Here is a 13,076-nt window from a genome sequence, read left to right as displayed (position 1 = left end):
GAAGTATTTTTTAACTGCGTCTGAGTTCATAGGGGAAGTGAAGTTTTCACCATCCATTGTTGCAAGCATTAAGGCTCCACCATCAAAAACCTTGGTGACAATATACGGTCCATCATAGTTAGGAGTCCACTTGCCCTATGATCTGTCTGAGGAGGAAGAATCCTTTTCAACACCAAATCTCCGACTTGGAAGCATCGAGGACGCACTTTCTGATCAAAGGCTCTCTTCATCCGACTTTGATACAATTGCCCATGACAAATGGCTGCCATTCGCTTCTCTTTGATAAGACTCAACTCATTGAACCTTGTCTGAATCCATTCAGCTTCGTCTAACTTGACATCCAACATGACTCTTAGAGAAGGAATCTCCACTTCAACAGGTAGGACTGCTTCTGTACCATACACAAGGGAATAAGGGGTTTCCCCAGTCGATGTACGTACTGAAGTATGGTACCCATGCAAGGCGAAGGGTAGCATCTCATGCCAATCTCTGTACGTAACGACCATCTTCTGCACAATCTTCTTTATGTTCTTATTTGCTGCCGCAACAGCACCGTTCATCTTAGGACGATAAAGGGAAGAGTTGTGATGTTGAATGTTGAAGTTCTTGCACAACTCTTTCATCATTTTGTTATTGAGATTAGAACCATTATCAGTAATGATTCTTTAGGGAATCCCATAACGACAAATGATTTCTTTCTTGATGAATCGGGCAACCACATGTCTGGTGATGAACTGAGGACCGTAATAAGATACTTAGAGTCCCCTGAGACCCTTGAGACTTGTATACTTAGAAAATGAAGTCCAATTCTCAATCTTGCTTTGTGTGGGCTCCTTCTGTTAAGGAGTGATCGATCAAAACCTGATCTCCATGTCACTAATGCAGTATGCAATGAGTATGATCTAATATGATGCTAATGAAGTGTAAAACATAATCCCATGCTTCCAGGAAAAATGAAGGGTAAATTTTGGGGTATTACACACAAGAGGTTACGATTCTATCACTGATCATGCTCATTCATAAGGATCACTAAAGGAGAAATTTTTAATTTCCGTTGCATTTTGGATCGCTATTCTCTAACAGTACCTTCATTCACTCCATGTGATATATCAGTTATCTTGGAGCCAAATATAATATCCCTTTGAGATTCATCTTGTATCTCCTTGTGAACTAAGAGTTGTTTGTGCTATAAAACCAAACAATTAATTCGTTCTTTTTCGTTTGTTCCAATATAGTGTTGTAGGCCCTCACTTGTTGGTTCATACTTGGTTACTTTTGGGTTCATGTTTTCACCCCTTTTGGAGTTCAAACACTATCCTTTGGTTTAGACCATACTGTTATCACACTTCTTTTCATCTTTCACCACTAGTTCTTTGAACTACGGAGCTCTGAATTCCTCATTGCACTATGAGGATACGTAGGCATGAGGGCCCCAATCCTCACCAAGCACTTTATCTATTTATCTTTCCTTTTCCCTTTCTTTTACGAGTAATCTTTAGATAACACCCATTCGAGCGAGAACAATCAAAATGGTTCCCATAGAGTACCATGGATGTTTGGGGTGCTAATACCTTCCCCTTGCATAACCGACTTCCTTACCCAACATATCTCTTTCCCCTGGGTTTTATCGATGTTTTCCCTTTCCTTCGGGAATAAATAAAGTTCGATGGCGACTATGTTGTATGTTTGAGTGTGCGATACGTTCGGGTATATTTCCGATAGCTTCAGCTTCATGTTGCGGGCTAGTGTGTTTGGATTGGTTTAAGGCTTGGTTGTAAGTGTGGCATGTTATTGATTGCACTGCAAGATGCTTGTATTAACTGCTATGGTTTTGAACCTGTTGTAGGTCTGATTTGGCATTATGATGGATGCTAGAGAATGTGTTTAGGCATGCTACAGGTTTGCAAGTAGGTTCATTAGCTTGTGGATCATATTTCTATGTTGCAGCAAGGTTTTGTAATATGGTTCATATTCTGAATTTATTCTGCATCAGACCATGTTGGTTATGCAACAGGGTGCGACTTTGGCTTATGGTTCTTATGCCTTGCTTGCTAATGCTGATAGCTTATAGTCTTGTGTGCATGCTCTAACTTGGTTTTGCAGCATGTGTAAGCTCATTGTCTTGGACATAGTTCTGCATATACTTCATTTGGATTATGGTTTATGGCATGGTAGTTGAATAATGCAACATGTCATCCAATTGGACTTTAAGGCAATCGTGTACACATAGCAAACCAAAGGATTAATGGTTAATTTTTAAGATAGGATCATAATTATAATTGGGGGTTTAGGATTTTAGGATGGAAAGGGGTTAGGTTGACTTTGGTCAAAGTTGACCAAAAAGTCAACTGTTGACCAAAGTTAACATTTGGTCAAAATGCTATTTTTTGTAATTTTCCATGTAACGAACAATGTATGATGGATTGTAATGATGGAATTGGTCATTTGAATGGTGTCATACCTCAATCTTTCCCCTCATTCTATAAATCCATACATACATAATGACATTTGCATCATCTGCATAGCATAAAATGCATTTCATACCGCATAATGCATAAAATGTCAGTCGGAATAAATTTTTGGATCTACAAGTAAATCGGCTGAATCAATTATCAAATGTGTTAAAACAACGGGAGAAAAATTTCAAAATCAAGTTTGCAAACATCAGTTTCATTAATCTACGTTTAACGTAGTTTAACCTGGTGTGCTCAATTTATTTTTGGCTAATTTTTTGGTCACATTTTGGTCCGTCTAAGTGTTTTAACCGGGCGTTTTCCATTTTAAAATTGGATCAAACGATGTATGTTTCTGAGAAGTTTATTTTGCGCTGATCATTTTAGTGCACTCAGTTTAATTGTTTGGGTACTTTTGCACGCGATTTTTATTCATTGTGAGTCCGTTTATTTTTGTCTTTTTGTCAACGTGTTTATAAAAAGTAATTAGGATTAAGTGTGATTTTATTTTGATTTTGTTTTGATTAATTTGAAGTGTTGATTTTTATCTAGAAATTATCCAAAAGGGTAATATTGGTATTTTTAAAATTCTTAAAACCCTATTTTCTCACTATATATACACATGGCCATTGATTAGAGGGAGAGGAGAAAAACCAAGAACCATAAAGCGACGCCCTCTTTCATTTTTCATTTTTCATTGTTCATCCATTTTCTCCTAATTGAACCACACATAAACATCGATACAAATCCTCCTGCAATAATTTCTCCAACATATAGAAAACTCACAATATCAAAACATCTAAAAAACCAACCTCACGAGCAACTTTAAAACATCATCACATAGACCTTCACATACTCATTCTTGTCGCCGGCCAACTCCACGCACAACCACCACCGTGACTCACCATAAGCAAACGCAACACAACCACTTTACCAGTGACACAACTTCAAAACCACTGTTGTAATAACACATACCAAGCTGTTACTCGCTGTCATACAGTGAACTGACTTGGGGTATTTTGCTTTTTATCGCAATGTCGCGGATAGCAAGAGTCGCCACCGACTTTTCTTTTATCCAATAAGGAAAGGTGGAAAAGAACAGGAAAGACCTCAATAGATTTTGGGTTCGGGAGGTACATTATACAAAGGGAAGGTATTAGCACCCTTTGTATCCATGGTTATCCATGGGCTCTTAATTGCTGGATCACTTATGTTATTTTTCTTGTCTGAAAAAGTGCTTGTGAACGGCTTAGAAAATGTTTTGAAAAGAGAGTTTAACTTTGTAATGATTCTCGTATGAATGTATACAAAGTGGTTATCTCGTTTAGTTTTGAAAGTTGTTTGAAAAAAATATAACTCGGTAATGATTCTAGTATGAATGTATACCAAGTGGTGATTTTCCAAAAGAGGTTTTGAAAGGTGTGAGGTGTTGAAAATATTTTAGGTTATGATCCAGTAATTGAGAGTTATACCTTCCTAAGGTCGTTATGAACGTTTCCTATCCTTATGAGGGTAAAACTGTCCTTACTATTGAGAAGTAAGTAATTTTACCCTTTGGATGTTTAAGGGTCATTGTAGGGTCATCGATAGGTCATTGAAGGCAACAGTTGTAAGGATACCTTAGCATTCGAAGGGACGATCATCATTTAACCGTAGGCTACACCGAAGGGTCATCGAGGGACAAAATCATATATTCGAAGGCAACATCCGAGGGACTATGATTTACTTTAAAGGGGCATGATGATTTAATCGAAGGGTCTTTGCTAAGGGTATCCCCACATTCGCGGGACATGACCGTAATACCGTAATATCGTAAGGCAATAAAGAGAGGTCCAAGATCACATATTTAGAGGCCGTATTTTACAATCGATTAGGTAATTAGGATGAATCTCCACATTACAATTAATACATTAAAATTAATACATTAAAATTAATGCATTAAAATTAATATAGTAAAATTAATTAGGTAATTTAGGGTGAAACTCCACAAGGGTATCCCACCCCTAAGGTGGAATGCCTAGCCGGCCACTTCCTTGGAAACATGTAAACCTTTACACAATTCAACACACGGATCAGAGCATCGAGATAAAATATAATTGAAAGTTGCCCCATAAAATAAACACAACAATCATGAACTCAAACCAAATGATGCAGAATTATAATAACATAAGATAGAACAACCAAAAAAAAATGAAACAGCCGCTGTTCCATTCGCCCCTGCTTCGCCTAGCGAAGGCCTAGCGAGTACTCGCTACTGGCTCGCTTAGCGATGTGCTAGCGAGCGCTGCTGGTTTTTGAATATGATATCAGTATAATCTCAACCAATTTTATGCCTTATGGATCTCATTACTGCAATTATACGATTAATCATTTAAGGTATGCATGGTATATATTAAAGTTCACATGCCGAGCTTAAGGTATTTCATAAATCTAATCATAAAGTCATATGCAAATTAAGAATATAAAACAATGATAGCAATGTAAACCTGTTAGCAGCTGAGTTGTGACTTCGAATCGGCAAATCGGATTGAATTGGGCGGAGGTAGAACTTGGTGCCGCCGAGTTCCTTCCAGGTTTGCCTCCAATGAGTATCAGGGTTTGCTTGCTAGGGTTCTCCTTTCGTCCTTTTTCGTCCTCGGTTTTTCGTTCTCTTTTTCATTACTGAAGCGCTGGTATTTATAATGCTCTTTTTCATGACCTAACGGGCTTAGAATGAAGCCCGAAATTTTCTGTTGTCTGTCAGCTTCGCTAGGCGAGTGTGTAGCGAATGTGTAGCGAACGTTCGCTAGGCGAGCGTGTAGCGAACGCGTAGCGAACAGGCCAGTTTGGGCCATTTTCTGGATTGGACCATTCGTGAGCTGGGCCTTTGTTCCTTTGAGATCAGTGTCATAAAAATGAGTCGGAGTGCCCTGAAAAATGTCTTGAAATATTAATGGGCAAATTTTGGGGTATGACAGCTGCCCTCTGTTCAATATTCTTGAACCGAGAGAGTAGAATGGTATGTGCACCATTCGTGGTCTGGAGGTGGAAGATTATTGAACACTAGAATGCCCCGAAAATTTGCGCTTGTCAATTAGTCTTGATGGAGATGGGCTTAAAGATGCCATCTAGGAAGTTTGATGATGAGAGCTTCAGAGTACGTCGTACGTTAGAAGATATCTGAAGTCATGGGTGTCACTGGGTCATACGCTAGACCGTATAGTGGGTCATTCATTAGGCCGTCGACTTCCCTGGGGATTTAGAATGGGCCGCCCGTTAGGCTGCATCTGACGAAAAGTAGTCGTACGCTAGACTACACCTCGGAATGTACCGTATGCTAGGTAGTATCTGAGGAAAGAACATCCAAATGGGTCGTATGCTAGACCGTATCGGACTTGTTGGAGGAGTCGTATGCTGTGCCGAATCAGGATGAGATAAGAATCCGAATGAGTCATACACTGTTGGGGATAAAGGATCAGAATGGATCGTACGCTAGATCGTATCTGAGTTGCGGAACGAGCCGTCCGTTAGGCTGTATCGTTACTGGGGGTGAAGGATCAGAATGGATCGTATGCTAGATCGTATCTGAGTTGTAGACTGAGCCGTCCGTTAGGCTGTACCTGGTGATGAAGGGGGTAGTCATACGCCAGACTACACTTCAGAATGTACCGTACGCTAGGTAGCATTTGAGGGGATGAACATCCAAGCGGGTCGTAAGCTAGACCGTCTCTGAGTAGCAGAACGAGCCGTCCGTTAGGCTGCATCTGATAATAAAGGGGTAGTCATATGCCAGACTACACTTCAGAATGTACCGTACGCTAGGTAGCATCCGAGGCCTTGAAGGTCCAAATGGGTCGTATGCTGGACCGTATTGGAGTTGTTGAAGGTCGGAATGGATCGTACGTTAGATCACATCTGAGTTGAAAGAGTCATATGTTGAGCTGAATCAGAGTGAACCGTACGCTAGGCTATATCTGATAGTATTTGTATACGTTATATTTGCAATAAATGTCTGGGATGGGCTTATAGATGCCGTCACTAGGAGGACGTCAGGATGAATGTTGTCATGGAGTGTATCTGAAAGATGTATTTGAATCTGAACGTAATCGATGAAGATGTCCGTCTGAATGACTCTCTATTTTGACTGTATCAGGAAGATAATTAACCTGAAAAATAAAGTCAGCTTCATGCCATGTCATGATGCATGGGGTGCTTTATGCTTTCGAAAATAACTGCAAACGATGTATGCATGCGTATGCTGTGAAATGATGTAATGAATGAATTATGCATCTGAAAAGTTCTTCCAGAGGACTCTACTGGGGAAAACAAATCTCAATCTTCTGGTTGGAGATACTGGTATCAGTGATCCTTTCTTAGCTGGGGATACTTGATTCTGTCTGAGGGTAGAAATATTTAACAGAAGCCTGGCTGGGGGTGGAAGAGATGACCAATTTGTCTAGTAATGCCACTCTCTTCTGGGAATGACTGGCTTTGCTGGGGAATAGAATTAGCAACGGATTCATTGGAAAGCATGGTTAGACCTTCTCCTCGATCCTGAAGCCTAGTAGTAATCGCTATTTCTATTTTATGCATGCATTTTTGGTAAACATCGATCATATCCAAATGCATATATTAATTCGAATTAAATCAATGGACGTTTATGCAAACAAAACAGAGAAAGTAAAACAAGAGCATTTTTTTTTGAAACTAAAATTATATTGATTTCGAAAGAGGGCCTATAAACAGGCAATTTGTGTACAAGGAGACAAAAATCCTAGTAAGAGGAAATTGTCAAGAAAACAAAGAGAAAGCTATGCCGAAAACGTCCTATTGACTTTAATTCCACTACTGCCATTATGTCTTCAAGCCTCTCATCTCCTGCTGTCGGATAGAAGTGATTAGCTTGTTCAGTCCTTTGAACTTGGATGAAGCTGTCTGAGAACGGGACATAGTCATACGCTTTAATCCCTAATTTTTGCCTGGACCGCCTTTTCAGGTTTTCAATCCACCAGGATACCCCTTTTTGCCCAAGCCGCCTTTTCAGGTTTTCGACTTGCCGGGTGCATATTTTGTTATGTTTATCCCTAATTTTTGCCCGAACCTTTTTGGTTCGCCGGGATGCCCTTACTTTTGCCTAGGTACGTCGACCTAGCAGGTCTCTTTTATGCGTAGTATTTTTTGACTATGTCTCCGTTCACGGGATGTGGGAAGTCTTCGCCGTCCATTGTGGCTAATATCATGGCTCCACCAGAGAATACCTTCTTAACTACAAACGGCCCTTCGTACGTGGGAATCCATTTGCCTCTGGGATCACCTTGTGGTAGAGTGATGCGCTTTACCACCAAGTCGCCAATTTGATACACCTGTCTCTTGACTCTTTTGTTAAATGCCTGGGTCATGCGCTTCTGATATATCTGTCCATGACAAACAGCCGCAAGTCTCTTCTCATCAATCAAGTTTATCTGATCGAGTCGAGTCTGAATCCATTCATCTTCATCTAAGCCCGCCTCTTTCATGATTCTTAGAGAGGGAATCTGGACTTCCACTGGTAAAACGGCTTCCATTCCGTAGACTAAAGAGAAAAGAGTTGCTCCTGTCGAAGTGCGTACTGAAGTGCGATAACCGTGAAGAGCAAACGGTAACATCTCATGCCAGTCTTTGTACGTCACCGTCATCTTTTGTATGATCTTCTTGATATTCTTATTAGCAGCCTCCACGGTACCGTTCATCTTTGGCCGGTACGGAGAAGAGTTATGGTGTTTTATTTTGAACTGCGTGCAGAGTTCAGTAATCATCTTGTTGTTCAAATTAGTACCATTGTCAGTGATAATTCTTTCAGGGATGCCATACCGACAAATGAGATTATTCCTGATGAATCGTGCCACCACATTCTTGGTGACAGAAGCAAATGAGGCGGCCTCTACCCACTTTGTAAAGTAATCAATAGCGACAAGGATGAAGCGATGTCCATTAGAAGCAGTAGGTTTAATCTCCCCAATCATATCAATGCCCCACATTGCAAAGGGCCAAGGTGCGGTCAACACGTTCAATGGAGCAGGAGGTGCATGTACTTTATCCGCATATATCTGGCACTTGTGACAGGTTCTGGAGTGATGATGGCAATCAGCTTCCATGGTAGACCAATAATACCCTGATCTCAGAATCTTCTTGGCCATCGTATGTCCACTAGAATGAGTCCCGAAAATTCCGTCGTGCATATCTTCCATAATCTCTTCCGCTTCCTTTTTATCCACACAGCGAAGCAAAGTTGAGTCATGATTACGTTTGTATAGTACTCCATTACTCAAAAAGAGTTTAGCAGAGAACTTCCTCAGGAATTTTCTATCATTGATAGATGCCCCCTCAGGGTACTCCTGAGTTTCTAAATATCTTTTTACTTCGTGGAACCAAGGTTTTTCCCGTACTCCCTCGGTGTTAAGTTCATAACAGTATGCCGGTTCATCTAGTCGCTCAATGGTGATCCTGGGAGCTTCATTGTCCCATCTGACTCTGAACATAGATGACATGGTAGCTAATGCGTCTGCCAACTGATTCTCTTCTCGTGGGATATGTTCGAATGTTATCTCTTCAAAGTATGGGATTAATGTCATCACCCGTTCTCGGTAAGGGATGAGATTCGGATGCTTAGTGTCCCATTCTCCTTTGATCTGACTGATTACTAATGCTGAGTCTCCGTACACACTCAAAAACTTGACCCGCCGGTCTATAGCAGCCTTGAGTCCCAAAATACATGCTTCATACTCAGCCATATTATTGGTACAATGAAAACATAGTCTAGCAGTGAAAGGCGTATGGTAACCCTCGGGAGAAATGATTACCACACCAACACCATTGCCCAATGCATTAGAAGACCCATCGAAAACCATAGTCCATCGGGATCCTAGTGCGGGTCCTTCATCCGGTCCATGTTCTTCATGATTGGTAACAAACATGACATCTTCATCTGGAAACTCAAAATTCATAGATTGGTAATCATCCACCGCTTGATGAGCCAAATGATCAGCTAGCACGCTTCCTTTGATTGCTTTCTGGGTAGTATACTGGATGTCATACTCTGTTAAGATCATCTGCCATCTTGCTATTCTTCCGGAGAGAGCGGGTTTCTCAAATATGTATTTGATAGGATCCATCTTAGAAATCAATAAAGTGGTATGATTCAACATGTATTGTCTTAGTCGGCGAGCAGCCCAGGCCAAAGCACAGCAAGTTTTCTCGAGCAGTGAGTATCTTGTTTCACAGTCGGTAAACTTTTTGCTAAGGTAGTATATGGCATGCTCTTTTCGGCCAGACTCGTCATGTTGCCCCAATACACACCCCATTGAATTTTCTAACACGGTCAAATACATGATTAGAGGTCTTCCTTCAACGGGCGGTACCAGAATCGGAGGTTCTTGGAGATATTTCTTGATTTTGTCAAAAGCTTCTTGGCATTCATCATTCCATATCATCTCTTGATTTTTCCTCAGTAATTTGAAGATGGGTTTGCAAGTAGCGGTCAAATGGGAGATAAATCGGGCAATGTAGTTCAACCGTCCCAAGAAACCTCTGACTTCTTTATCCGTACGGGGAACGGGCATTTCTTGAATAGCTCTCACCTTAGCCGGGTCAACCTCAATCCCTTTACCACTGACAATAAAGCCCAAGAGTTTGCCGGATCTTACCCCAAAGGTGCATTTGTTCGGGTTCAACCTCAACTTGTATTTCTTCAACCTCTCGAACAGTTTGTATAAATGATCGAGATGTTCCTCCTCAGTATGAGATCTGGCTATCATGTCATCCACATATACTTCTATTTCATGATGGATCATATCATGGAACAAAACCACCATAGCACGCTGGTATGTTGCCCCTGCATTCTTTAAACCAAATGGCATTACTTTATAACAGAACGTGCCCCATTGCGTCACAAACGTAGTTTTCTCCATGTCCTCAGGCGCCATCTTAATCTGATTGTAACCTGAGAATCCATCCATGAATGAGAACACCTTGTGTTGAGCGGTGTTATCTACCAGAACATCGATGTGCGGGAGTGGAAAGTCATCTTTGGGGCTCGCTTTATTCAAATCTCTGTAATCTACGCACATTCGCACCTTACCATCCTTCTTCGGCACTGGTACCACATTAGCAACCCATTGAGGATAAGAAGTAACGGCTAGAAAACCGGCATTGAACTGTTTCATAACCTCGGCTTTGATTTTCTCAGATATTTCAGGACGCATGCGGCGAACCTTTTGCTTGACAGGCCGACAATCTTCCTTCGTTGGCAAACGATGCACTACTATGTCAGTATCCAATCCGGGCATGTCTTCATAAGACCAAGCGAAAATCTCTACATAGTCATGTAACATCTGAATCAATCTTTCTTTGACACTGTTTTCCAAGCTTGCTCCTATTTTGACTTCTTTCTTGTCCACTTCAGTACCCAGGTTTACAATTTCGATTGACTCTTCATGCGGCTGTATAGTCCTTTCTTCTTGCAGTAACAGTCTGGCAAGTTCTCCAGGTACTTCACAATCTTCCTCACTTCCATCCTCGGCTTGGTAGATCGGATTTTCAAAGTCATAATGAACAGTAGTAGAACTATTGTCAACAGGATCCAGAGTGGGTATGGATCTGCAATTCGTTACGTGAGTGTGTGTAAGAAAACATAGCTCGTTTGGAAGATGACAGAAAAGATAAAGAGCGCAATATTTGAATGCAAAAATCCATTGATTTATTGAATATGAATATGCTTATGAAAATGACAAAACCCTTAACAAATTAGCTATTGTGCCCCGGGCATAGACACAACGCTTGGAGAAGTTCAATTGTAAAAAAACAAAAATTTGCAACACCAAAATAGACAATAACAATTACTCCTGACTAAAGGAAATCGGGATAGTGTCTTCAGCCTTCCAATTATTGAGTCCGTCACCAATTGTTGGGAAAATCCAGCTATCCAGGTCGCCATCGCTGTCAGCATCTTCTACAGCATTAATTTGACTCTTGTCAGAGCTGAACCCCAGGCCAAATTTGTCAGACTTGTACGGTACGTCGATCAATTGACCCCAGCCAGTACGACCACCATCTTCAACCACGGCTTGAGCGTCCTTCAGAGAAATCATAGCAGGAGGAGTCCGAATAACCTTGGGCACACCGAAAGTTGGCTTAAGGACAGGATTGGTCGGAGGAACTACTTCAAATGACTGACAAGGAATCTCAATGAATTCACCATCCATCTCGACGTATCTGAAGGCATGCACACTACTGACAATGTACTCTTCTTCTCCACACAAGGTGACAATTTTGCCCTCTGTGGGATACCTCAGCTTTTGATGGAGAGACGAAGCTACAGCACCTGACCCATGAATCCAAGGGCGTCCCAGTAAGCAGGAATAGGCAGGACGAATGTTCATTACACGGAAGGTAGTATTGAAGACTTGAGGTCCTATCTTGATAGGGATGACTACTTCGCCATGGACAACACTCTTCGCACCATCGTAAGCACGTACCACAATGTCACTAGGTTTCAGTTCGATGCTTTTACAGTCCAGCTTATCCAGCACAGCTGTTGGCAGCACATTCAAGGAAGAGCCATTATCGATCAACACATGAGACAAAGTGATTCCCCTACACTCAATGGAGATATGCAGGGCTTTATTGTGATTCTTTCCCGCTGGTGTCAGGTCAGCATCGGAAAAGCCTAGGCCATTGTCAACAGCCAAGTGAGCAACATAATTTTCGAACTGATCGACAGATGTTTCCTGAGGCACATGAGCAGTCTTCAAGAATTTTATCAATGCATTGGCATGAGATTCATAAGATAACAGCAAGGATAACATCGAGATCTTAGACGGGGTATGCCCCAACTGTTCTACCACATCGAAATCACTCTTGCGGATGATTTTCAGCACTTCTTCCATTTCCTGTTTGGCAACATCTTCGGGAGTAACTTCGACCGGTGTCTCTGACTGAGAAGGATTGACTGGTTCCTTTCCTCGAGTTTCAAGGACAAGAGGTGAGATTTCTGGAGAGAAGATCCTTCCACTTCGAGTAATTTTACTAGTCCCAACGATGCCATTAGGATTAGTAGAATTGTCAATTTGCTTTACGCCATGGACGTAAACATCACCGCCATAATTCCACGGAATAGCTTTGCTTGAGGAATACGGGATCGGGCCAGGTGCAGTAATGATTAGGGGAGCTACCCTGGGCTCAACAGTAATCTTCACAGGCGCCCTAGTAGCGGTAATCTTCACTGGAACTTTGGACCTAGCAATCACAGATATTTCTTCAATAGGGTTTTCCGCCTTAGGAATCTTTTCGAAGAGAACTGTACGATCATCCATCAGCCGTTGAATACCATTCTTCAATTCCAACAATCATCTGGTTGGAATATACAGAGATTGCAATCTTCAGCACAACCTGGAAATAAACCAGCTTGCAATAAATTCCTCTTTATGATCGGGAGAGGAGATGTTAAGTCCGCCACATTGGAAACGTGATCGTCGTCATCCACGGCATTAACCGTCTTGTCATGATTAGGCATAGGAGCAGTGATGCCATTAGGAGTCTCCGGAGGCTCAAACTCAATTTCTCCAGCTTCGATCATATCCTGAATCTTATTCTTCAATGACCAGCAAT

Source organism: Lathyrus oleraceus, chromosome 7, assembly GCF_024323335.1.
Source record: "Lathyrus oleraceus cultivar Zhongwan6 chromosome 7, CAAS_Psat_ZW6_1.0, whole genome shotgun sequence".
Taxonomy (NCBI): domain Eukaryota; kingdom Viridiplantae; phylum Streptophyta; class Magnoliopsida; order Fabales; family Fabaceae; genus Lathyrus; species Lathyrus oleraceus.
Note: the sequence above shows the minus strand (reverse complement) of the source record.